Source organism: Macaca nemestrina, chromosome 5 (assembly GCF_043159975.1).
Source record: "Macaca nemestrina isolate mMacNem1 chromosome 5, mMacNem.hap1, whole genome shotgun sequence".
Classification (NCBI taxonomy): Eukaryota; Metazoa; Chordata; class Mammalia; order Primates; family Cercopithecidae; genus Macaca; species Macaca nemestrina.
The window spans coordinates 111,339,292-111,362,903 of NC_092129.1; the positions used below are offsets into that span (position 1 = coordinate 111,339,292).

At 36.7% G+C, this 23,612-nt stretch overlaps 1 long non-coding RNA gene across 4 annotated transcripts in view; it reads left to right on the top strand.

Annotated features, from left to right (window-relative positions):
- The window catches only part of LOC105479443 (uncharacterized), a 311,459-nt gene that overhangs the window by 38,129 nt on the left and 249,718 nt on the right, over positions 1-23,612 (top strand). For all 4 annotated transcript variants that reach the window (XR_011623107.1, XR_011623106.1, XR_011623109.1 and 1 more), the window contains one exon: positions 1,987-2,075. This is a non-coding gene — a long non-coding RNA (uncharacterized lncRNA). The remainder of the gene's footprint in view (positions 1-1,986; positions 2,076-23,612) is intronic.

Sequence of the window (23,612 nt, forward strand, 5' to 3'; positions counted from 1 at the left end):
AGTTGATCGAGTCGGTTACTGAAGCTTGTGCATTTGTCACGTATTTCTCGTGTCATGGTTTTCATCTCTTTCATTTCGTTTAGGACCTTCTCTGCATTAATTACTCTAGCCATCAATTCTTCCACTTTTTTTTCAAGATTTTTAGTTTCTTTGCGCTGGGTACGTAATTCCTCCTTTAGCTCTGAGAAATTTGATGGACTGAAGCCTTCTTCTCTCATCTCGTCAAAGTCATTCTCCATCCAGCTTTGATCCGTTGCTGGCGATGAGCTGCGCTCCTCTGCCGGGGGAGATGCACTCTTATTTTTTGAATTTCCAGCTTTTCTGCCCTGCTTTTTCCCCATCTTTGTGGTTTTATCTGCCTCTGGTCTTTGATGATGGTGACGTACTGATGGGGTTTTGGTATAGGTGTCCTTCCTGTTTGATAGTTTTCCTTCTAACAGTCAGGACCCTCAGCTGTAGGTCTGTTGGAGATTGCTTGAGGTCCACTCCAGACCCTGTTTGCCTGGGTATCAGCAGCAGAGGCTGCAGAAGATAGAATATTTCTGAACAGCGAGTGTACCTGTCTGATTCTTGCTTTGGAAGCTTCCTCTCAGGGGTGTACTCCACCCTGTGAGGTGTGGGGTGTCAGACTGCCCCTAGTGGGGGATGTCTCCCAGTTAGGCTACTCAGGGGTCAGGGACCCACTTGAGCAGGGAGTCTGTCCCTTCTCAGATCTCAACCTCCGTGTTGGGAGATCCACTGCTCTCTTCAAAGCTGTCAGACAGAGTCGTTTGCGTCTGCAGAGGCTTCTGCTGTGTTTGTTATTGTTTACTGTGCCCTGTCCCCAGAGGTGGAGTCTACCGAGACAGGCAGGTTTCCTTGAGCTGCTGTGAGCTCCACCCAGTTCGAGCTTCCCTGTGGCTTTGTTTACCTACTTAAGCCTCAGCAATGGCGGGCGCCCCTCCCGGAGCCTCGCTGCTGCCTTGCCGGTAGATCACAGACTGCTGTGCTAGCAATGAGGGAGACTCTGTGGGCGTGGTACCCTCCCGGCCAGGTGTGGGATATGATCTCCTGGTGTGCCTGTTTGCTTAAAGCGCTGTATTGGGGTGGGAGTTACCCGCTTTTCCAGGTGTTGTGTGTCTCAGTTCCCCTGGCTAGGAAAAGGGATTCCCTTCCCCTTGCGCTTCCCAGGTGAGGCAATGCCTCGCCCTGCTTCAGCTCTCGCTGGTCGGGCTGCAGCAGCTGACCAGCACCGATCGTCCGGCACTCCCCAGTGAGATGAACCCAGTACCTCAGTTGAAAATGCAGAAATCACCGGTCTTCTGTGTGGCTCGCGCTGGGAGTTGGAGACTGGAGCTGTTCCTATTCGGCCATCTTGCTCCGCCCCCGAGATGGCCCAGTATTTTCTTTGAGACATTTAGAATTCCTTTGAGAGGAATTTTCCAACTTAAAGGTCTTTTTTTCCTCTCATAAGTATTTTATAAATCTTGCAGAATGATTAATCATTCTAAATAAAACATTAACTACTCAATGTCTAAATAAGGTATTTGAAAGGCAAAAAGGTCTTTGTCTCTTCTTGAAATAAAACATTTCTAACAATTTTTAGATGAAAGGATACTAATGTTCTTAGGTTGAAATGTGTCAAAAAATTTGAGACAATAGGGATGAAACCTATTTACCTGGTGACCTGGCTGTATTACTGCTCTGCATTTATGTTTTGTTAAATGATTTGTAGCATATTGAGCCTGGGAGGCCTTAGCAGTGTTCCAATGCATTCCATTATATTTTCACTGCTAACATAATTACAGACATCTACAGAATATCAAGTATGTATAAAAATGAATCATTCTATTTCTGCTGGCTTAACAAGCTTCTCAAAAGAAAGAGAGAGAAAAAAGGAGTGTGTCTATTAATAAGGCTCCCCTCCTTCCTCCTTTCAGTTTCCCAGTATAGGGTATTTCTTTAGCTACTATGACATTACCTTCTTTATTTTTTTCTCATTTCCAGGTTTAGTGAATAATAAACTTCCAAATTTCCTTCCTTCACAACAACTGACCATGACTAACTCTTTGTGAAAGAACTCTGAACACTATAAGGTACTGTGGTAATGTTAAGTAAACTTTGCCATAGGAAGAAAAAGGAAAAGTAACAGAAATAAAATGATAGAAATAAAAAGGAGAAAAAAGGCATAAATAGAGAAAAGTTTAATTATGTAGTGATAATTATGGGAGAGACAAAATATAAGGTAAGTTTTGTTCAGAGATAAGAAAATTATGGTTCCAGTGATCCCTGATTCAAATATTAACATAATTTTGATAAGTGGGCAAAAATATGAGATGACTAGAAAATGGAAGAGATACCTGGTCCTTTTAATTATCATTTTCTTTATATGACTTGGGAAACCAATAATTTGGGTAACTTAACCCAGTAGTTCTCAACTGAGTTGTTTTACCTTCCCCAGGGGGAATATTTGTCAATGTCTGGAGACATTTCTTGTTGTCACAAATAGGAGGAGGTGTGTTACTTGTGTCTAATGAGTAAAGGCCAGGGATGTTGAGGAATATCCTCTAGCACACAGGACAGCCCCATGTCCTCACAAGAAGAATTATTTGGCCCCAAAGGTAAAAAATGCTGATGTTGAGAAATCTTCGCTTAATCAAATTCATTTTTAAAACCAAAATTATGGGTTTTAAAACCACAAATAAGCAAACACACGTAAAAACTGAGCTTCATATAATCTTCAGTCATTCCTTCTTTTTGGTCTGTTCTGTGATCTAGTACTATTGAACTATCCAGAGCCCCACTACATGGAACTTTATGATCCTGTACTTTAGTACTTTTTTCCTTTTTCCTTTCCACATTTAAGGATCTTCAAGACTTTTCTTATGTATTACCTCTCCTGTGAGAGATTTTCTGTGACATTGCCTCTACAAGACTCTGTCTCCTAGGAAAGGTGAACTATATTCTAAACAACCAGTGTCTATGCCTTTACTATGTACTAACTGTATTAGTCTGTTTTCATGCTACTGATAAAGACATACCCAAGACTAGGAAAAAAAAGAGGTTTAATTGGACTCACTCTTCCACATGGCTGAGGAGGCCTCAGAATCATGGTGGGAGGCGAAAGGCACTTCTTACATGGCAGGGGCAAGAGAAAATGAGGAAGAAGCAAAAGCGGAAACCCATCAGATCTCATGAGACTTACTCACTATCACAAGACTAACTGGAGAAAGACTGGCCCCATGATTCAATTACCTCCCCCTGTGTCCCTCCCACAACATGTGGAAATACTGGGAGATACAATTCAAGTTGAGATTTAGGTGGGAACACAGCCAAACCATATCACTCACATTCTATTATTTGTTCACATGCAACCACCTTCCCCAGACTACGAGCCCTTGAGGGCTCTTTCCTGGATATCTCTCAGGTTTCTCAAACTCAACCTCAACAAAACCAAATTCATTTCTCTTTCTAACTCATTTCTTTTTGCAAATGCCCTGTATTAAGATAAATATACAACATGAGGATCATTGTACACCTTTTTTTGTTTCTCAAATGACTAAACTCAATTGCTTTCAAATTCTTCCTTCTCATTTCCGTAACCGCTGCTTTACTTCAGAAATCTCACTCCTCATTCTGTTGCTTCCAGAATTTTTTTAAATGTAAATCTCTCGTGTCCCCTGGTTAAATTGTTCAAGGGTTCAATGGCTCTTCATTGTTGGTAAATAAAATCCATACTCTGTAGACCGATAGTACAGAACACTTCATAATATTACTCCATGATATTATCTCCCTAGCCTTATCTCATCTCACACCTACATATGTGGTCCCAGCACACCAGTTTGTGGTTTCTTAAATTACTATGCTTTGTCCAGTGCTTTTACCTGTTTTGTTTCCCTTGCCTAAAATCACCTTATGTCCCAATCCCTTTTGTCATTCACCCACTGTCATCCACCATGCACATCTCTCCCGAAAGTATCACTTTTATCTTCAGGATGGATTGGTGTCCTTTTTCTGGGTTCCCAGCTCTTTCTGCCTGTATTTCTAGCACAGCTCATTTTTCCTAGTGTTGCCAGTGTCTGTCATCCCTATTAGATTGTGACTTATTTAAGGAAGGAGAAGGTATGACATCTCTATCTTCCTATTGCCTATCACAGTACTTGTTACAGAAGAGTCAATAAACATAAAGCCTTTCATGTGGAAGGTAATCAGTAAATACATATTCAGTTAAGCTGAATCTCAGAGGAAGAGTCCATTGGAAATACATCTGGAGGTGTCGTGGTTGCAACATCTTCAGGTGTCTTTCATGTATGAACATCACTTAGTGGAACAAAAACTCAAATTGTCTCTCCAAAGTATGAAGCTCCAGTCTCTTGGTTTGTCTGCCATATTGACTTCTGCTAATCTTCATTCCTATGCTATCTTTTAGACCTTATTTAACAATTCAAACTCACAAAGATACCATTCAATTACTTTGTTGAGTGGAATTTAGTTTGGCTTTTAGAAAAGTACCCTAACTCTTTCCAGCCACAGGTTATCATTTAGTCAGAGTATTGTGGTAGCAGTGGTTGGAGAATGAATGTGGAGGTGATGGTGGTCTATGACGATATTGCAGGAAGCACATAAACGGCAGGAGCAACGTCCAAGTACACAATGTGAGAGAAAGGATAACTGGGTGTTAGGTGAGGTCCAACAATGAGATAATCCAAGTAGCATTTCCAGCTTTCAGCTACTACAGGAATTTTGAAGATTTAAAAATAGATATAATATGTTCCTTGTTGCATTCCCAGACATGGAAGGGCTCTTCTGTCACATTCTCAGACTCTGTGGGTCCTACAAGACATATAAAATAGAGAATGGGTGTTTAAGTCTGGACAAAACGGAGGCACAAATTAACGTTCCACATTCCAAAAGGAAAAAGAAAAACCTCGAAACAAAATCACATCACTCTATATCCTTGCAGACATAGCTGAGGTTAATGTTAAAAGTGTTAAATCAGCTCTGTTTTTTTTTCTCTTTCTGAGAAGTAAAGTATTGGGGGAAAGGAGGAAATAAAGTTTAGGCGGGTGAATACATGACTTATAGTTTATATTTTATAGAAAAATGTAGTTCTGGAAAAAATGTTGAAAATTGTATTATTACAAATTTTGAATGCAGGTACATTTTATCAAAATGAAAGTCAAGTAGTTCACCACCCAAAAAGCATTCATCCTGCTTTTTGTTGATGCTAAATGTTGTTATGTAGTTATTTAGTTGTTATTTAGTTGTAATTTAGTTTGTTATTCAGATTTTACTGATGTGTAGATCAGTTCTGAGTTACGGAAACCTTTATGGACTCATGTATGACAAGAAAGTACATAAAAATCTTTTATGTATTATTTTATTATAGTTTAAACTTTTAACAGTGAATATTTTATTCAGCAGTTTATTTCTTAAAGTAACAGCTAAATTAAACATAGTGAATTGTATTACCTGAGAAATCACCTATTTATTAGGAAAACTACGCATATTACTGACATTTGATCAAAAAGAGGTTAAGAAATATTTTGCTGAGGAAAAACTGTAAAAAGAATTTTTCTTAGTTTGTGAAAATGAGTGGAAGTCAAGGACAGAGCCTCTTCTATCATTCATAGTGGAAGGATTAGTTTGGTTTTTTAAACATGGGTTTATGGGGAAAATTGAAGGGATGAAAATTTCCACACCACTGATTAAAAACTTGCTTGGTCAAATCCACTTGCCACCCTGTGTTTTAGTTGTCCCATGTATAAAATGAGGTGAGATTAAGTATGCAAAATTTCTCTAAGCTTTAAAATGTAATGATTCTTTTAGCTTCTTAATTGCCTTAAAAAAGTTGATTGAAAAATATATAACACTATAAAATGGGTATTGTAGCACAAGTCTTTGGAAAAATGAACATTATTGAAGATAAAAGATCAGGTAATATTTAATTTGTTCTTATCTTGCTTTTGTAGTTAAATATTTTTTAAATGAAAGAATAACAGTTCTATATGTTGAACTGTTTAAAGAGGTAGTAAAATACACATTTTGGTCAGATGCTGAAAGTTTGGGTGTTAAAGTCAATGTCTAGTTAAAGACGAGGTTAAACAGCATTATAGAAAGAGTGCCATAGAGAAAAACCTGAAATTTTATCAAAAAATTTAATTGTTATTAAATTTTTCATGTTAAAATGTTAAACATTTTAAAGAGGCAATTTATGCAGGAGCAATGATCTCTGAGCACTGTCAACAACAAATTTCTCTTGAGATTCCTCTAAACCGTATTTATGTTGAATTAATGTTAGTGGAAGAGCCTTACTTTTCTCTAGCACCACCATTGTTTTTTCTTCATATTCTTTTTAATTTCTAGATAGTAGAAACTTTTCATTGTCATTGCCAATGTGATTTTGGATTCCCACCCTAAAATCCTGGCTATCTTGAGATGTTAAATCTTGAAATGTTAAATTAATATTCTGCTTTTAGTTCATCTTGACATGTAAACATTGCAAACTGGTACTACACTCCTTGAAACATTTATGACCTAAAAATAAAAAGATATAGGTACATGAGAAAACACCAAGACATTAATCTTTCCTAAACATTGTAACTTTTGTTATATAATCACTTATTTATGAAACCAAAACCCAAAAAATTCTTAAAATGTTTTGTCTTCATATACATGTGTCCAATTCATTTGGTTGCAAAACGTTATCTGAACTGACACCCATCTCTTTTTAATGTTTATTTACTTAGAATGACTACCATACTGGGAAAGTATTAATGTGTTTGATTACAATTACTTCCCAGATCTACTGGGGAGTTTACATAACACATATTACATATACCATGTAACCTATCTAATAGCTGAATAATTCTGAATTCTACAATACATCCTACCCCAAAGATTTCAGATTTTCCAGTTGTTAAGAATATGCTGTGGAAAATTGTGCTTTCCAAAGACGTCCTCAACAAAATTTCCCATTCCACAATTTCTTTTAGAACCTTGCCACTCTTCCATCCAGAGGTGGTGTCTAATTCCTTTCCCCTGAATTTTGGCATATTTAGCAACATTTTTTATAACCAATGGAATGTGACATTGGTGATGCTATGTGATTTCTGAGACTAGATTTGAAAATGCCACAAAATTCCCTTGTTCTTACGGGATACTCACTCTTGGAAGCCCTAAAAATGTATTAAAAGGCTCACTCTGGGATCCCGGTTCCACAGTCTTAGTTGAGTTTTCAGCCAATAAACTGTACTAATGTGTCAGCCATATGAGCAAGACATCTTAAAAGTGAACTCTCCAATTTCTAGTTGAATGACTAGGTGACACTATGCTTAGTCCTGCTCAAATTTCAGACCATGAAATTTGAAAGCATTCATAAGCAAATAAATATTTTTTGCTGTTTTAAGCCACTTGGGGTAGTTAGCTATGTAGCAATAACACTAGAACCCTAACCTGCCTTACAAGCAATTCAGTTGTCCTGGGAAGACCATGCAATAAAGAAGCCCAAACTATCCCACGTGGAGATCTCATGGAGAAGCTCTGGGACAATGTTTAGAAAAAAGATACCTGGCCAGTCACCTGGTCGAGCTCCAGCCAACATTTGACTGCAGCCACACGAGACGCCTGGGTTAGAACCTCCTATCCAATATCTTCTTGAGTTCCTGATCAACAGAAACTGTGATTGGAAATACAACAATTGTTTTGAGCTACTAAGTCTTGAAGTTATTTGTTACATAGTGATAGAAAACTGGAACATCTGCACACAATTTTTAGAAAACAAAAAGGAAAACTATGAACTTTAAGAAACAGAAGAGGCAGCAGTTTGAAAACCATTTGTACAGAAGACCAAGCTAACTCTGATAGTCCCTGTAGTCATGGGTTCTGGGGCTCTCACTCTTTTTTTTTTTTTAAATTATACTTTAAGTTCTGGGGTACATGTGCATAATGTGCAGGTTTGTTACATATGTATACTTGTGCCATGTTGGTAGACCTAATACCATAAAAACCCTAGAAGAAAACTTAGGTAATACCATTCAGGACATAGGCATGGGCAAGGACTTCATGTCTAAAACACCAAAAACAACGGCAACAAAAGCCAAAATTGACAAATGGGATCTAATTAAACTAAAGAGCTTCTGCACAGCAAAAGAAACTACCATCAGAGTGAACAGGCAACCTACAGAATGGGAGAAAATTTTTGCAATCTACTCATCAGACAAAGGGCTAATATCCAGAACCTATAAAGAACTCAAACAAATTTACAAGAAAAAAACAAACAACCCCATCAAAAAGTGGGCAAAGGATATGAACAGACATTTCTCAAAAGGGGCTCTCACTCTTATCTCTCTCAAAGAGGATAGACCTTCACAGAGTATGTACCAGTATGCACATATGCATGGGACCACAAAGAGGAGGGTGATTAATTCTACTCTGTAGCATTTGTGAGCACTTTGCAGGACAAATCATATTTAAACTGGATCTTGATGGGTAGTTATGAGTTTTCTGCAGGTTCCAAAGTGTGTGTTGACATGTGCTGTGGCTACGTGGCCAGAGAGAATAGGAAAAAGAGAAACAATTGTAAGAATAGTTACTTAGAGTTCCAGTGGCTTATTATTGGTTTCTGTGCTTCCTGATGCCCCATTAAACTTTCCTTAAAAAATTTCCTTGAGAAAGATATTTAAAATAATTGAACTTTTTTTTTTTAAACTAGCCATCAAAAGTCTTGACTAAGACAATTCATCTTTTTAGCGGTTTCTCTATTCTAGATATAATGATATTCATATTGCATATAAACCTGTTTAATTTTTACAACTGCTTTTTGAAATGAATATCATTGTTCACATTTTGAAAATAGGCAAGTGGAGACTTAATAACCTGTTATAAAGTGAGTATCCTGGATTTCAAATTTGGACTTTTGCTCTTCAGTGTATAATGGCTCTAATATATGATCTTACTACCTTTATAGCTCACCTCGTGTGTGTGTGTACGTGTGTGCGTGTCTGTGTGTGTGTGTATGTATTAGGTGAGCCATAAAGATGATATACACACACACTTGTATATCAGGTGAGCTACATATATATGTCTGTGTATATATTATATAAATGTGTGTATATACACACTTACATATTTGTGGTGTCCATACTTTTTTGTGTGGACATATTTTATCCCCTAAATTTAGAGTAAGGCAGAATTTGTATTTATTTTTCTTTTCTTTTAGAGCTGGCATTGTGTTTTGTCTAGGGTAGATGCTCTGAATGTTTAATTGACTCAATTTATAAAAATAATTTAAAAAGCTATTGGAAGATAAAAGTTTTAGATGATGTTAAGACTTGGATGAAAATGAGAAATGGACATGTTTCTTCTGTTTCTTTCCTTGGGAGGGAGGAAAGAAGTCTGTGACCTCTGGGTGTGTTGAACTTTCAGGGTATCTATAGTAGGCTGGAGATCTGGAAGGCCCTGCTGGAAGAGCTACTTATCTTTGTTTTTTAGCTGTTCTCTAAGATAAAATAGACGTTTGAAAACAATTCTTGAATTCTTTGTAGATGACTGAATTTAATATTGTTGCCTTTAAAAAGCTCTTGCCTTTGTACAGCAAGATTCTCCTTAAATACTACAAAACTTTTGTTTCTACATTGTTATTATTTACACTCTTCTCTTGCCTCAGATACGCCTATTCCTTTCTTGTCATTGTGATAAATAGTGACAATAACAAATCTAATAATTAGTTGACTAATGTCTTTTGGAATATGGATAAATTAGATATATGCATATAGATTCTATGATATAATTTCAATTCATTCAATTTTTATTAAATCTTTATCTCCATAATATCCCTCAGGTTAGCCTAATATATTAAATAGCTTTTCAAGTTGAATCACAGGATGATAGAATTTGGTACTTGGAAAAAGGAAAAGTATGAAAAGTGAGATCTAGGCTTTACAAAAAAACAAATAAAGACAAAAACCTCTCCAGGTGCCCCGCAAAGCCAAGCCAGGATTGAAAACCAGCATTCAATTCCTTTATTTTACCAATGAAATAATTAGGTTATAGGGAGCGTTGGTAGAATGACACATTTTATACCAAGTTCTCACGTGCTACTATTCCTCTTCATTGTTGAACTTTATCCTCTTTCATTGCAAGACGAATTTATCCACATGGTAGCAAATGCGTTTGCCAATGATTTACATATTTGACACCTCATTATTCTGAAGGCCCTGAGAAGAGAATGACCTCAAGCTTTCCTTAGGACTGAATTAAGATATCCTAGAAAGGGATTCAACATGAACTGGGCACAAACCCTAAATCAAGTTGGACCGGGGGACAAGGTTACACTGTATTGAAAGAAGCACTCCCATATAAATCAGGTTGATAGTGGAAGAGGCAGTTTTTAGAAAAGGAATACTTAGCAAACCATCTCAGTTACCTACTAAAAGAACTTAATAAGTTACTTAATTTTAAAAATACATTACAGATATTTTAAATTTTATTGAAAAATCTTTACATGAAGTATGATATAGTGCTTTCTTGGGAAATATTTAGTTTCTTCAGAGTAGAATCTTCCAATCCCTTGGGCAGTAGGGTAGCCTGAGAACCCCTCAGCTCAACAGACAGACTTTTACTTACTCTCCTTGCATTTAGTCCTTCATTTCATTTCTGTATTTGGGTCTGCAGCTTAAAACATCCTAGTTCAGTTTTGTCTAGTCTAATTTCACCTCTCTTTATATAGCAAAGGAGTAGGAGAAAGAGTCTTTTTTTTTTTCATTGTACTTTAAATTCTAGGGTACATGTGCACAACGTGCAGGTTTGTTACATATGTATACATGTGCCATGTTGGTGTGCTGCACCCATTAACTCGTCATTTACATTAGGTATATCTCCTAATGCTATCCCTCACTCCTCCCCCCTCCCCACAATAGGACCTGGTGTGTGATGATCCCCTTCCTGTGTCTAAGTGGTCTCATTGTTCAATTCCCACCTATGAGTGAGAATATGCAGTGTTTGGTTTCTGTTCTCGTAATAGTTTGCTGAGAATGATAGTTTCCAGCAGTATCCATGTCCCTACAAAGGACAAAAACTCATCTGGCTGCATAGTATTCCATAGTGTATATGTGCCACATTTTCTTAATCCAGTCTGTCACTGATGGACATTTGGGTTGATTGCAAGTCTTTGCTATTGTGAATAGTGCCTCAATAAACATATGTGTGCATGTGTCTTTATAGAAGCGTGACTTATAATCCTTTGGGTATATCCCCAGTAATGGGATGGATGAGTCATATGGTATTTCTAGTTCTAGATACTTGAGGAAATGCCACACTGTTTTCCACAAAGGTTGAACTAGTTTACAGTCCCACCAACAGTGTAAAAGTGTTCCTATTTCTCCACATCGTCTCCAGCACCTGTTGTTTCCTGATTTTTTAAATGATTTTCATTCTAACTGGTGTGAGATGGTACCTCGTTGTGGTTTTGATTTGCATTTCTCTGATGGTGAGTGATGATGAGCATTTTTCATGTGTCTGTTGGCTGTATGAATGTTATCTTTTGAGAAGTGTCTGTTCATATCCTTGGCCCACTTTTTGATGGAGTTGTTTGTTTTTTCTTGTAAATTTGTTTGAGTTCTTTATAGGTTCTGGATATTAGCCTTTTGTCAGATGAGTAGATTGTAAAAATTTTCTCCCATTCTCTAGGTTGCCTGTTCAATCTGATGGTAGTTTCTTTTGCTGTGCAGAAGCTCTTTAGATTATTTAGATCCCATTTGTCAATTTTGGCTTTTGTTGCTGTTGTTTTTGGTGTTTTAGACATGAAGTCCTTGCCCATGCCTATGTCCTGAATGGTATTACCTACGTTTTCTTCTAGGGTTTTTATACTTTTAGGTCTAACATTTAAGTCTCTAATCCATCTTGAATTAATTTTCGTGTAAGGTGAAAGGAAAGGATCCAGTGTCAGCTTTCTACTTATGGCTAGCCAATTTTCCCAGCACCATTTATTAAATAGGGAATCCTTTCCCCATTTCTTGTTTTTGTCAGGTTTGTCAAAGATCAGATGACTGTAGATGTGTGGTATTATTTCTGAGGGCTCTGTTCTGTTCCACTGGTGTATATCTCTGTTTTGGTATCAGTACCATGCTATTTTGGTTACTGTAGCCTTGTAGTATAGTTTGAAGTCAGATAGCGTGATGCCTGCAGCTTTGTTCTTTTGGCTTAGAATTGTCTTGGCAATACAGGGTCTTTTTTGGTTCCATATGAACTTTAAAGCAGTTTTTTCCAATTCTGTGAAGAAAGTCATTGGTAACTTAATGGGGATGGCATTGAATCTATAAATTACCTTGGGCAGTATGACCATTTTCACGATATTGAGTCTTCCTATCCATGAACATGGTATGTTCTTCCATTTGTTTGTGTCCTCTTTTATTTCACTGAGCAGTGGTTTGTAGCTCTCCTTGAAGAGGTCCTTCACATCCCTTGTAAGTTGGTTTCCTAGGTATTTTGTTCTCTTTGAAGCAATTGTGAATGGGAGTTCATTCATGATTTGGCTCTCCGTTTGTCTGTTACTGGTGTATAAGAATGCTTGTGATTTTTGCACATTAATTTTGTATCCTGAGACTTTGCTGAAGTTGCTTATCAGCTTAAGGAGATTTTGGGCTGAGATGATGGGGTTTTCTAAATATACAATCATGTCATCTGCAAACAGGGACAATTTGACTTCTTCTTTTCCTAACTGAATACCCTTGATTTCTTTCTCTTGCTGATTGCCCTAGCCAGAACTTCCAACACTATGTTGAATAGGAGTGGTGAGAGAGGGCATCCCTGTCTTGTGCCAGTTTTCAAAGGGAATGCTTCCAGTTTTTGCCCCTTCAGTATGCTATTGGCTGTGGGTTTATCATAAATAGCTCTTATTATTTTGAGATATGTTCCATCAATACCGAATTTATTGAGCGTTTTTAGCATGAAGGGCTGTTGAGTTTTGTCAAAAGCCTTTTCTGCATCTATTGAGATAATCATGTGGTTTTTGTCTTTGGCTCTGTTTATAGGCTGGATTACATTTATTGATTTACATATGTTGAACTAGCCTTGCATCCCAGGGATGAAGCCCACTTGATCATGGTGGATAAGCTTTTTGATGTGCTGCTGGATTCAGTTTGCCAGTATTTTATTGAGGATATGTGCGTCGATGTTCATCAGGGATATTGGTCTAAAATCCTCTTTGTTTGTTGTACCTGTGTCAGGTTTTGGTATCAGGATGATGTTGGCCTCATAAAATGAGTTAGGGAGGATTCTCTCTTTTTCTCTTGATTGGAATAGTTTCAGAAGGAATGGTACCAGCTCCTCCTTGTACCTCTGGTAGAATTCGGCTGTGAATCCGTCTGGTCCTGAACTTTTTTTGGTTGGTAGGCTATTAATTATTGCCTCATTTTCAGAGCCTGCTATTGTTCTATTCAGGGATTCAACTTCTTCCTGGTTTAGTCTTGGGAGAGTGTAAGTGTCCAGGAAATTATCCATTTCTTCTAGGTTTTCTAGTTTATTTGCATAGACGTGTTTATAGCATTCTCTGATGGTAGTTTGTATTTCTGTGGGGTCGGTGGTGATATCCCCTTTATCATTTTTTATTGTATCTATTTGATTCTTCTCTCTTTTCTTCTTTATTAGTCTTGCTAGTGGTCTGTCAATTTTGTTGATCTTTTCAAAAAACCAGCTTCTGGATTCATTGATTTTTTGGAGGGATTTTTGTGTCTCTATCTCCTTCAGCTCTGCTCTGATCTTAGTTACTTCTTGCCTTCTGCTAGTTTTTGAATGTGTTTGCTCTTGCTTCTCTAGTTCTTTTAATTGTGATGTTATAATGTCAGTTTTAGATCTTTCCTGCTTTCTCTTGTGGGCATTTAGTGCTATAAATTTTCCTCCACACACTGCTTTAAATGTGTCCCAGATATTCTGGTATGTTGTATCTTTGTTCTTGTTGGTTTCAAAGAACATCTTTATATTTGCCTTCATTTCGTTATATACCCAGTAGTCATTCAGGGGCAGGTTGTTTAGTTTCCATGTAGTTGAGCAGTTTTGATTGCGTTTCTTATTCCTGAGTTCTAGTTTGATTGCACTGTGGTCTGAGAGATAGTTTGTTATAATTTCTGTTCTTTTACATTTGCTGAGGAGTGCTTTACTTCCAATTATGTGGTCAATTTTGGAATAAGTGTGATGTGGTGCTGAGAAGAATGTATATTCTGTTGATTTGGGGTGGAGAGTTCTGTAGATGTCTATTAGGTCCACTTGGTGCATGGTTAAGTTCAATTCCTGGATATGTTTGTTAACTTTCTGTCTCGTTGATCTGTCTAATGTTGACAGTCGGGTGTTAAAGTCTCCCATTATTATTGTATGGCAATCTAAGTCTCTTTGTAAGTCTCTAAGGACTTGCTTTATGAATCTGGGTGCTCCTGTATTGGGTGCACATATATTTAGGATAGTTAGCTCTTCCTGATGAATTGATCCCTTTACCATTGTGTAATGGCCTTCTTTGTCTCTTTTGATCTTTGATGGTTTAAAGTCTGTTTTATCAGAGACTAGTATTGCAACACCTGCTTTTTTTGTTTTCCATTTGCTTGGTAGATCTTCCTCTATCCCTTTATTTTGAGCCTATGTGTGTCTCTGCATGTGAGATGGGTCTCCTGAATACAGTAGACTGATGGGTCTTGACTCTTTATCCTACTTGCCTGTCTGTGTCTTTTAAATGGACCATTTAGTCCATTTACATTTAAGGTTAATATTGTTAGGTGTGAACTTGATCCTGTCATTATGATATTAGCTGGTTATTTTGCTCGCTAGTTGATGCAGTTTCTTCCTAGCATCAATGAACTTTACATTTTGGCATGTTTTTGCAATGGCTTGTACCTGTTGTTCCTTTCCATGTTTAGTGCTTCCTTCAGGATCTCTTGTAGGGCAGGCCTGGTGGTGACAAAATCTCTAAGTATTTTCTTCTCTGTAAAGGGTTTATTTCTCCTTCACTTATGAAACTTAGTTTGGCTGGATATGAAATTCAGGGTTGAAAATTCTTTAAGAATGTTGAATATTGGCCCCCACTATCTTCTGGCTTGTAGAGTTCCTGCCAAGAGATCTGCTGTTAGTCTGATGGGCTTCCCTTTGTGGGTAACCCGACCTTTCTCTCTGGCTGCCCTTAACATTTTTTCCTTCATTTCAACTTTGGTGAATCTGACAATTATGTGTCTCGGAGTTGCTCTTCTCCAGGAGTATCTTTGTGGCGTTCTCCGTATTTCCTGAATTTGAATGTTGGCCTGCCTTTCTAGGTTGGGGAAGTTCTCCTGAATGATATCCTGAAGAGTGTTTTCTAACTTGGTTCCATTTTCCCCATCACTTTCAGGCACACCAATCAGATGTAGATTTGGTCTTTTCACATAATCCCATATTTCTTGGGATTTTATTCTATCACTGTAATAAATCTTTGCCATTAGTAAAATTATCTGCTGAGTCCTGTAATTCCTTCTAGTGAATCACTGAAAGTGTGAGTGGTCATTGGACACTCAAAAAGGTAAGGGCACACCTTAACTCTCGGGTTTATGGTATTCCCAGTTTCGGAATCTCTCTTCAATATCACCTCCCATCAGCTTTCTATCTTCCAGGATGCAATCTGTCACTACTGCTGCAACAGTGTTGACTAATACAATTTTTCACTACTGTAAGGCCATTTTAGGGCAGATTCATGTCAGAAAAGATATAAAGAAATGTGGCTAGGCTATTATATATAAGTAGAAGTCCACTAATATCTTTAAGAAGTTTCCTGTTCTATTTATCCCAGTCACTTTTTGAAGAAGACCAGTTCTTTATATTTTGGATCCCTAATATCAGTCCTAATGTCTTTTCCTTATCATTTTATCGATTCATTCATTTCCTCATTTTGTACAAATTTTTCTGAAGTTACTTTTCCATACTGCTATTAGAGTATTCTGTATACTGATGATTTGATGTTATAAATTTTCAATTGGTATTATTTTTCTCCATAATTTTTGTTTGGTTGTGCTTATTTAATTTTTAAAATAAAACAGCATCCTTGTGATAATGTTAACTCATTTTTTAGCATGCTTCATTAAGTCTTCAACATTTCTTGATTGTACAGACACATTGGTTTAAGTTTTTAAATGATACATATATATCGTAATTTCTAAAAATTCACATATTTCTGATATCCACTGTTCCTTTTCTTTTTATCATTTTTATAGCTATAATATTTTTATCATAATTCCAGGTTACACTATTTTTCTACCTATTTGTCTCGTAGTGGATGGTTATTACTGCACCTGCTATTTGCTCCAGAATAATGTGGTTGCAATTTATTTGACTTCATTATTTGTTTACTTGTGCATTGTATAAATATTCCCTTTCAAGCTTGAGATTTAAATGTTAATAGTTTATATTTTCTTCAGCAGTCTACACTTTTAATATCACACCATGGGCAGATAAAATCTGAGTTCTTGTTTTGCTCTGTTTTACTTCCATTTGCCCAATTTTTCTATAAATTTGTTGAGACTCTTGTGATACAAATTGTGACACTTCAATTTTGCTTGGTTCACCTTGCTTCTGCATAAGCCAGCACTTTGGTGAGAATTCAGTTTAGAAAAAAGCTCAAGTTTTGTTTCATAAATGTTTTGTTCCCCACTGCCCTTCCAAAGTTATCTTTGGTATGAAACTGCAGAGCTGGCTTTGAGAATATTCTTTTTTACTTCTCAAACAACCCATCCTCACCTTCACATCTAACATCTGTCAGTTAAGAAGTAAAGTTAGAGGAGAAGTAATAGTAACAGATAATGCTAATAGGTAAGTTCCCGGTGTCTCTTCCAGATTCATCTCCACAGATGACCTGTGGATATGGGGCAATGTATAGAAATTTCCTGTCTTTCCCTCTCTGCTCTCCAGTGCTTGTGCCCACATGCTGGGGAATGTTAGTGGAACACTTCCAAGGTCGTCCTTCATTTTGGACTAAATTATATCTTTCTTAAATTATTTGATGCATCTTATGTGAATTGTGAGATGTTCCGCCATTTGAGAATAGATACATTTCCTTCTGTATTATTTCTTATTTTATTTCAGCTAATTCTGAAAGTGTTTTCAATGTACACCAAAAATACTATCTTCTCCAGAAGGCTTTAAAATAGCAAACTGCTCAGATTGATATTATATGAAATTACTAGCCTTAATGGAAACTTTTGGGTAGGTTTAACTAAAAATAAAATGATCCAAAAGATGGGGCTTCTCTGCCATCACACACACTGACTCACCTACATCACATACAGTGACTTAGAAAAGGTATCCTCTCTACATTGATAAATTGGAAAAAAAGATTCCGCTTCTGGCTTCACAGAGTGCAAGTGAAACAGCAGCACTTGGTAGGTGAAGCAAGAAATATTTTGATCATCACTCAAGCTTCTTGGCTGGCTATAAATTGCATGATCATAGCAAGAAATCCTACATAAAAGCACATAGATGTCTAATAAAATCAGCAGTGTTTACTTTCTTTCTTTCTTTCTTTTCTTTTCTTTTCTTTTTTTTTTTTGAGATGAGTCTCACTCTGTCGCCCTGGTTGGAGTGCAGTGGTGCAATCTTGGCTCACTGCAACCTCTGCCTCCTGGGTTCAGGCAATTCTCCTGCCTCAGCCTCCCAAGTAGCTGGGACTACAGGTGCATGCCACCACGCCCTGCTACTTTTTTGTATTTTTAGTAGAGACAGTGTTTCACTGTGTTAGCCAGGATGGTCTCTATCTCCTGACTGCGTGATCTATCCACCTTGGCCTCCCAAAGTGCTAGGATTACAGGCATGAGCCACAACGCCCATCCTAGCAGTGTTTACTTTCTATGCGAAAGAAATCAATTTTTTTTTCCCCTTTGGTCATACTAGTTTTATAGTTTTAGTTATCTGTGTATTTAACTATATTTCATTGTTGTCATCATGCCTTTTAAATAATTTACAGATAAGATGGGGAAAATGCATTTCAGTGACTATCTTACTTCATGCTCAGTTTACAAAAAGCTGTGAGCAATGGTAGAACTTGCTGATTTTAGGACCTATGATGCTATTTTGTATAATTTCATACAGATGATAAGTTTAAAACTTTATAAATTTAGGCTATTAGACAAATGAAAACTGCAAATTACTTAAAATATTACTAATGTAATAGCATTCTGCTACCTGAAAAATTTAAAAATTTAACAAATTTTAAAAAGTGAATCCCATGAACATAGAGAGCAGATTGATAAAATAGAACAATAAAGATGGTAAATCATAGACGTATATTGTATCTCAATAAAAACAAAAATAAATCTGTGCTATCAAGAATTTTTATTGGCTGAGAGGTAATCCCAGCACTTTGGGAGGCCAAGGCGGGTGGATCACGAGGTCAGGAGATCGAGACCATCCTGACAACACAGGATGGTCTACTAAAAATACAAAAAATTAGCCAGATGTAGTGGCACACACCTGTAGTCCCAGCTACTCAGGAGGCTGAGGGAGGAGAATAGCTTGAACCTGGGAGGTGGAGGTTGCAGTGAGCCGAGATCATGCCACTGCACTCCAGCCTGAGCAACGGAACGAGACTCCATCTCAAAAACAAACAAACAACAAAACATATAATTTTTATTAGGTAAATTAACTACAGCATATTTTCTGTACATTCTCACGCTCTGAGTTTAGTTTTCTGGAACCTATTCACTATCCACTTATTGTTTTTAGCAACTTCTAATGCAAACACTACATAGAGTAATTGCTAAATTTCTTTGGCAGCAGAACTGACATTCAAGTGGATAAAATAAGATTAAAGTACTCAAAATACAAAAACAAAAACTAAGTCTGTCATGTAGAGTTTTCTGTTAGCACCAGGAATTGCAGATGGTCTTGTCACCAAATGGATCTGCCATATATGTTATGGGATTATGAAGTTGAATTTTTAAAGCTGTGACAGCATTCTCTGGTTGTTACCACTCACAATATTTTTAAATTGTTTACTTCATTTTCTAAATATTAGTTCTGGGTTTCTGCTGCCATAAAAGAAGATAAATGAGAGGCAAATGTAGCAACTGTACATATAGGGAGGATGAAATTTTGCAAATTATTTCAAAAACTTTAGTTGAGGCTGGGCACAATGACTCATGCCTGTAATCCCAGTATTTTGGGAGGCTGAAGTTGGTGGATCACTTGAGGTCAGGAGTTTGAGATCAAGCTTGGGCAACATGGTGAAATCCCATCTCTATTAAAAAATACAAAAAAATTAGCCAGATGTGGTGGTGCAGATCTATTTTCCCAGCTACTCCAGAGGCTGAGGCAGGAGAATGGCTTGAACCCAGAGGCAGAGGCTGCATTGAGTCGATATCGTGCCACTGCACTCCAGTCAGGGCCATAAAGTGAGATTTAATTTAAAAAAAAAAAAAAAAAAACCTTGGTTGACAAGTAATATTGAATTATCATCCAATTGTTTCTTTTGACAACACCTTTAATACTTAGTCCCACCGACACTGAAATATATTTTAAAAACAAACACAGATAATTTTATTCCTTTGGTTACAAGTTTAAAGCTACTCAGTTTGGTCAGGTTCAGTGGCTCACGCCTGTAAACCCAGCACTTTGGGAGGCCGAGGCAGGCAGATCATGAGGTCAGGAGATTGAGACCATCCTGGCTAACATGGTGAAACTCCATCTCTACTAAAAACACAAAAAATTAGCCAGGTGTGGTGGCATGTACCTGTAGTCCCAGCTACTTGGGAGGCTGAGGCAGGAGAATTGCTTGAACCTGAGAGGCGGAGGTTGCAGTGAGCCGAGATCATGCCCCTGCAATCCAGCCTGGGTGACAGAGCTAGACTTCATCCCCTCCCCCCAAAAAAAGATACTCGTTTCATGAAAAGTTTTACATATTAAGTGGAATGGATTATATTTGGAACATTATTTATATTAGATATATGGAAATATGATATATACATATGAATAGAATAAAATAATTGCATGTGTGGATTAAGGTATGTTATTGCCATTCAGCACTCTATCAAGCTTCTCCGATTTTGGTTAAGTCAACACTGTGGGGAACATGATATATTGACTTAAACAACTTCAAGTATTTAGTTCCTACATATTGGTTGCTCTTTCCTTTTTTATTTTGGCATAGATCTATTGGGTCTACAAAGATCTGAAGTTACATCAACACATTTAGTATACAAACTATTATTATAATGTCTTTTTTCATGAATGGTATGTGAAAATATGTTACCCTATAACTTGAGGTATGAGAAGTTTCGCACCCTAATTTAGATTTTCAGATTTTCTATTGAGACTTAGAGTGTGACTTCATCTATTTTTAGAAAAGAATATTGTGGAATTCACATATAATTTATTAAAATATTTTGACCAAAACCAGGTAACCTATCCCTGCATAAACTCATCTGCCTCATTTCCAGGCATCATAGCTCCATTGGGACTAAGAAATCAGAAGCTGTCCCAAGGAGGGTAAACAGATGATCAGTGAGAATGAGACAGGCAATTGGCTAACACTACATCATAATGAAAGATGGGGCATAAACATCTCATCACAAAAGAAAAATGCTATTGAATTATCAAACACAAGCAAATAGGCCCAGCAGATAGAATAGTATAAATATAAATTAGTGGGAGGGGGGAGTTATTGGGTTATAAGGTTTTCTTTTAACATGAAGAAACTTGATAGGTAAGCAAGGACTCTGGATTAATATCCTTTGTGAAAAAGAATTCTTATAGAAAAGACAGAAAACTGCAATTGGTCTAAATTCTGAGTTAAAGTTTATACTCTGATTGATTCAGCTTATATAATAAAAATTAAAATAAAATACCCCAGATATGAAATATTTTCCTGAACAGAAGTGGGAAGATAAGAACTTGGTTATTACCCAATTGATAATTTAATGTGTATAAGAGTTATACATCAATCAATGAAAGATTGATCTACTCATTTAATAACAAAAACAACCTTGATGTGAATGTATAATTATCTGATTTGGGGGATTCTGAGAGTCAGATAAATTAAAGAATTTGTTTAAGTGTTACCCAACTTATAAATGCACATGAATAGAATGTTGTTCAATCTCAAATGTTCATCAGATTTTGGTGATACTACAGATAAAAGCAAACAAAATTAATTTATAAAATATACAAAAGAAGTATTATTTAAAATTTCTGTCTCTGAACTTGATTTTAGACTTGATATAAAATTCTCTTATAGTCCTACTCACAGCAGATTAACACAAGTGTCTGACAGTAGGGAAGCATAACCTTAGCTTTAAAGTTACTGAGAATACCTTTAGCAGACTCAATTTTAATTAAGCCCTTAGTAAGTCACATTTTGCTAAGACAACAGGTAGTTCTTAACTATGCCTATTAAGGAGGCTATTAAAATTCCCATAGTATTTCGGGTGACATTTGCTTAAATCATCCGGTACTCGTCATTCAGCCATGTGATGCAGTTGGAATAACAGGTATTTATAAACTTTAAGAACCATTCAATCTATGGACAGATAGAATTTTCTTAATTATCCTTAGTTATTAAGAGTAATTTTGTCATCATAGATGTGGGCATGGGTTAATAGACAATATAAAGAACAAAAATAAATATATTTTTCATGTATATTAAATTTCAAGTTGTGAACTCACTTCTCCCATGCATTTCCAAAAAGTTTTAGAGAGAAATTTGCCAAACAGTACACCCCACCCCCAACACGCTTTTTTTTTTTAACACAATACATTTAAGAGGAGAAAAACAAATATGCCCAATGTAAAACTCAACATAATTGTTCTGAAAACATACATTCTGATAAGAGATCACCAATGCAAAAAAGACGACGTTTTAAATTAATGTAATTTTCATTTTCAGAGAAGAGAAAACAAGCTGGCTGTTGAGAAAGACAATTCTTTTCCTAATGACCAAACTTAGCAAAAAATAGGCAGCAGTAGTTTCTTAGTAAATCTAGAATCAAAATTCAAAGGCTTGCTTCCAATATTACCTTGATAAACTGAGGATTAAAATAAAAATGTAAGTCTGTGACCAACACCCTGCAAGGAGTTAATATAACAAGATCCCAGGTATCGATTTGGTGGAGTGGACTTTGAGGTAGACCTTCAATGACTCACTTGATTAAAGAACATACTTTTTAAAATTTTTTTCTTTTGTACGATGGAGTCTTGCTCTGTCACCCAGGCTGCAGTGCAGTGGTGTGATCTTGGCTCACTGTAACCTCTGCCTCCTGGGTTCAAATGATTCTCCTGCCTCAGCCTCCCAAGTAACTAAGATTACAGGCGTGCATGCACCACCACGCCCGGCTAACTTTTGTGTTTTTAGTAGAGATGGCATTTCACCATGTTGGCCAGGCTGGTGTCAAACTCCTGACATCAAGAAATCTGCCTGCCTCAAATTCCCAAAGTGCTGGGATGAGATTCAAAAGTTTACTTATAATTTTAAAAGGAATGTGCACAAAGCATATATTTTAAATCATCTTCTATTCTGTAAATATCTCACATCACTTAAAAGCAACACTGTATTAACTTTGAGAAATTAGACGAGCAGGTGATATGATCATTTGGTGTTAGTGAAAACCTAAAAGACTGCCAGTGTTCTCCCCTGGATGAAAAGACCCGCCGCTTCCATAATGAGCTGGAAAGACGATCTCTAGTACCTGCCTCTTAAGCATGTATGTTTCAATATTTGCTGTCATGACTGTTGAGATTTATGATTGTTACGGGTTGAATTGTGTCCTCTTTCCTATGCTGAAGTCTTAACTCCCAGTATCTCAATAGTCTTTACCAAGTTAAAAATCAGGTGATGAGAGTGAACTCAATTCAATATGACTAGCATCCTTATAAAAAGGAGGAATTTGGAGCTAGACTCACATATAGGGTGAAGACCACATGAGCATGAAGATGGCTACACATAATCCAAGGAGAGTGTCCTGGAACAGAGCCCTTGGAAAAAATCTGACCCTTCTAATACCTTAACCTCAGATCACTAACCTCAGAACTATGAGACAATAAATTTGTTAATTAAACCACAAAGGTTATGATATTTTGTTATCATAGCCCTAGGAAACTAATACCATGGTGATGACATAACTTCTAGATTTAGAAATTCTGAACATGCATCAGAATAAATCCACAAATTAAAATAAGTGGAAGGAAAAATGTAGCTGCCTTTCTTTCTATTAGTCTTCATGTTTAGTTGCCATTTTCCACTGAATATAACTGTGTAGTGTCAACCAATACGTACCTCTAAGCTGTTAACCAGTCACAAATTGTTGCAGAGCACTTATGGGTTTTTAGAATACATATAAATTCTTTCATTTGCCATTTAAGTGAAAACAGTGATTTTACCAAATGAGGTTTTTAGATTTAAGTGCTTTGATGATACAGCTATTAACTGTAATAGTAACTAAAGGAAACATGTGCAAGCCAGCATATTATCTTAAACTGTCTAGATTTTTCCCCTCTAACTTCTCTACATTTTATGGTATGTAATCTACTGGGAGACCTGTTTTCTTAGGCAGTAGTAATTCTACTTACAAGGTAGCAGAAGGAAATTCTTTTAATAAAGAAAAATTATTGGACCAGTGAGATGACTGGTTGTCACGAGA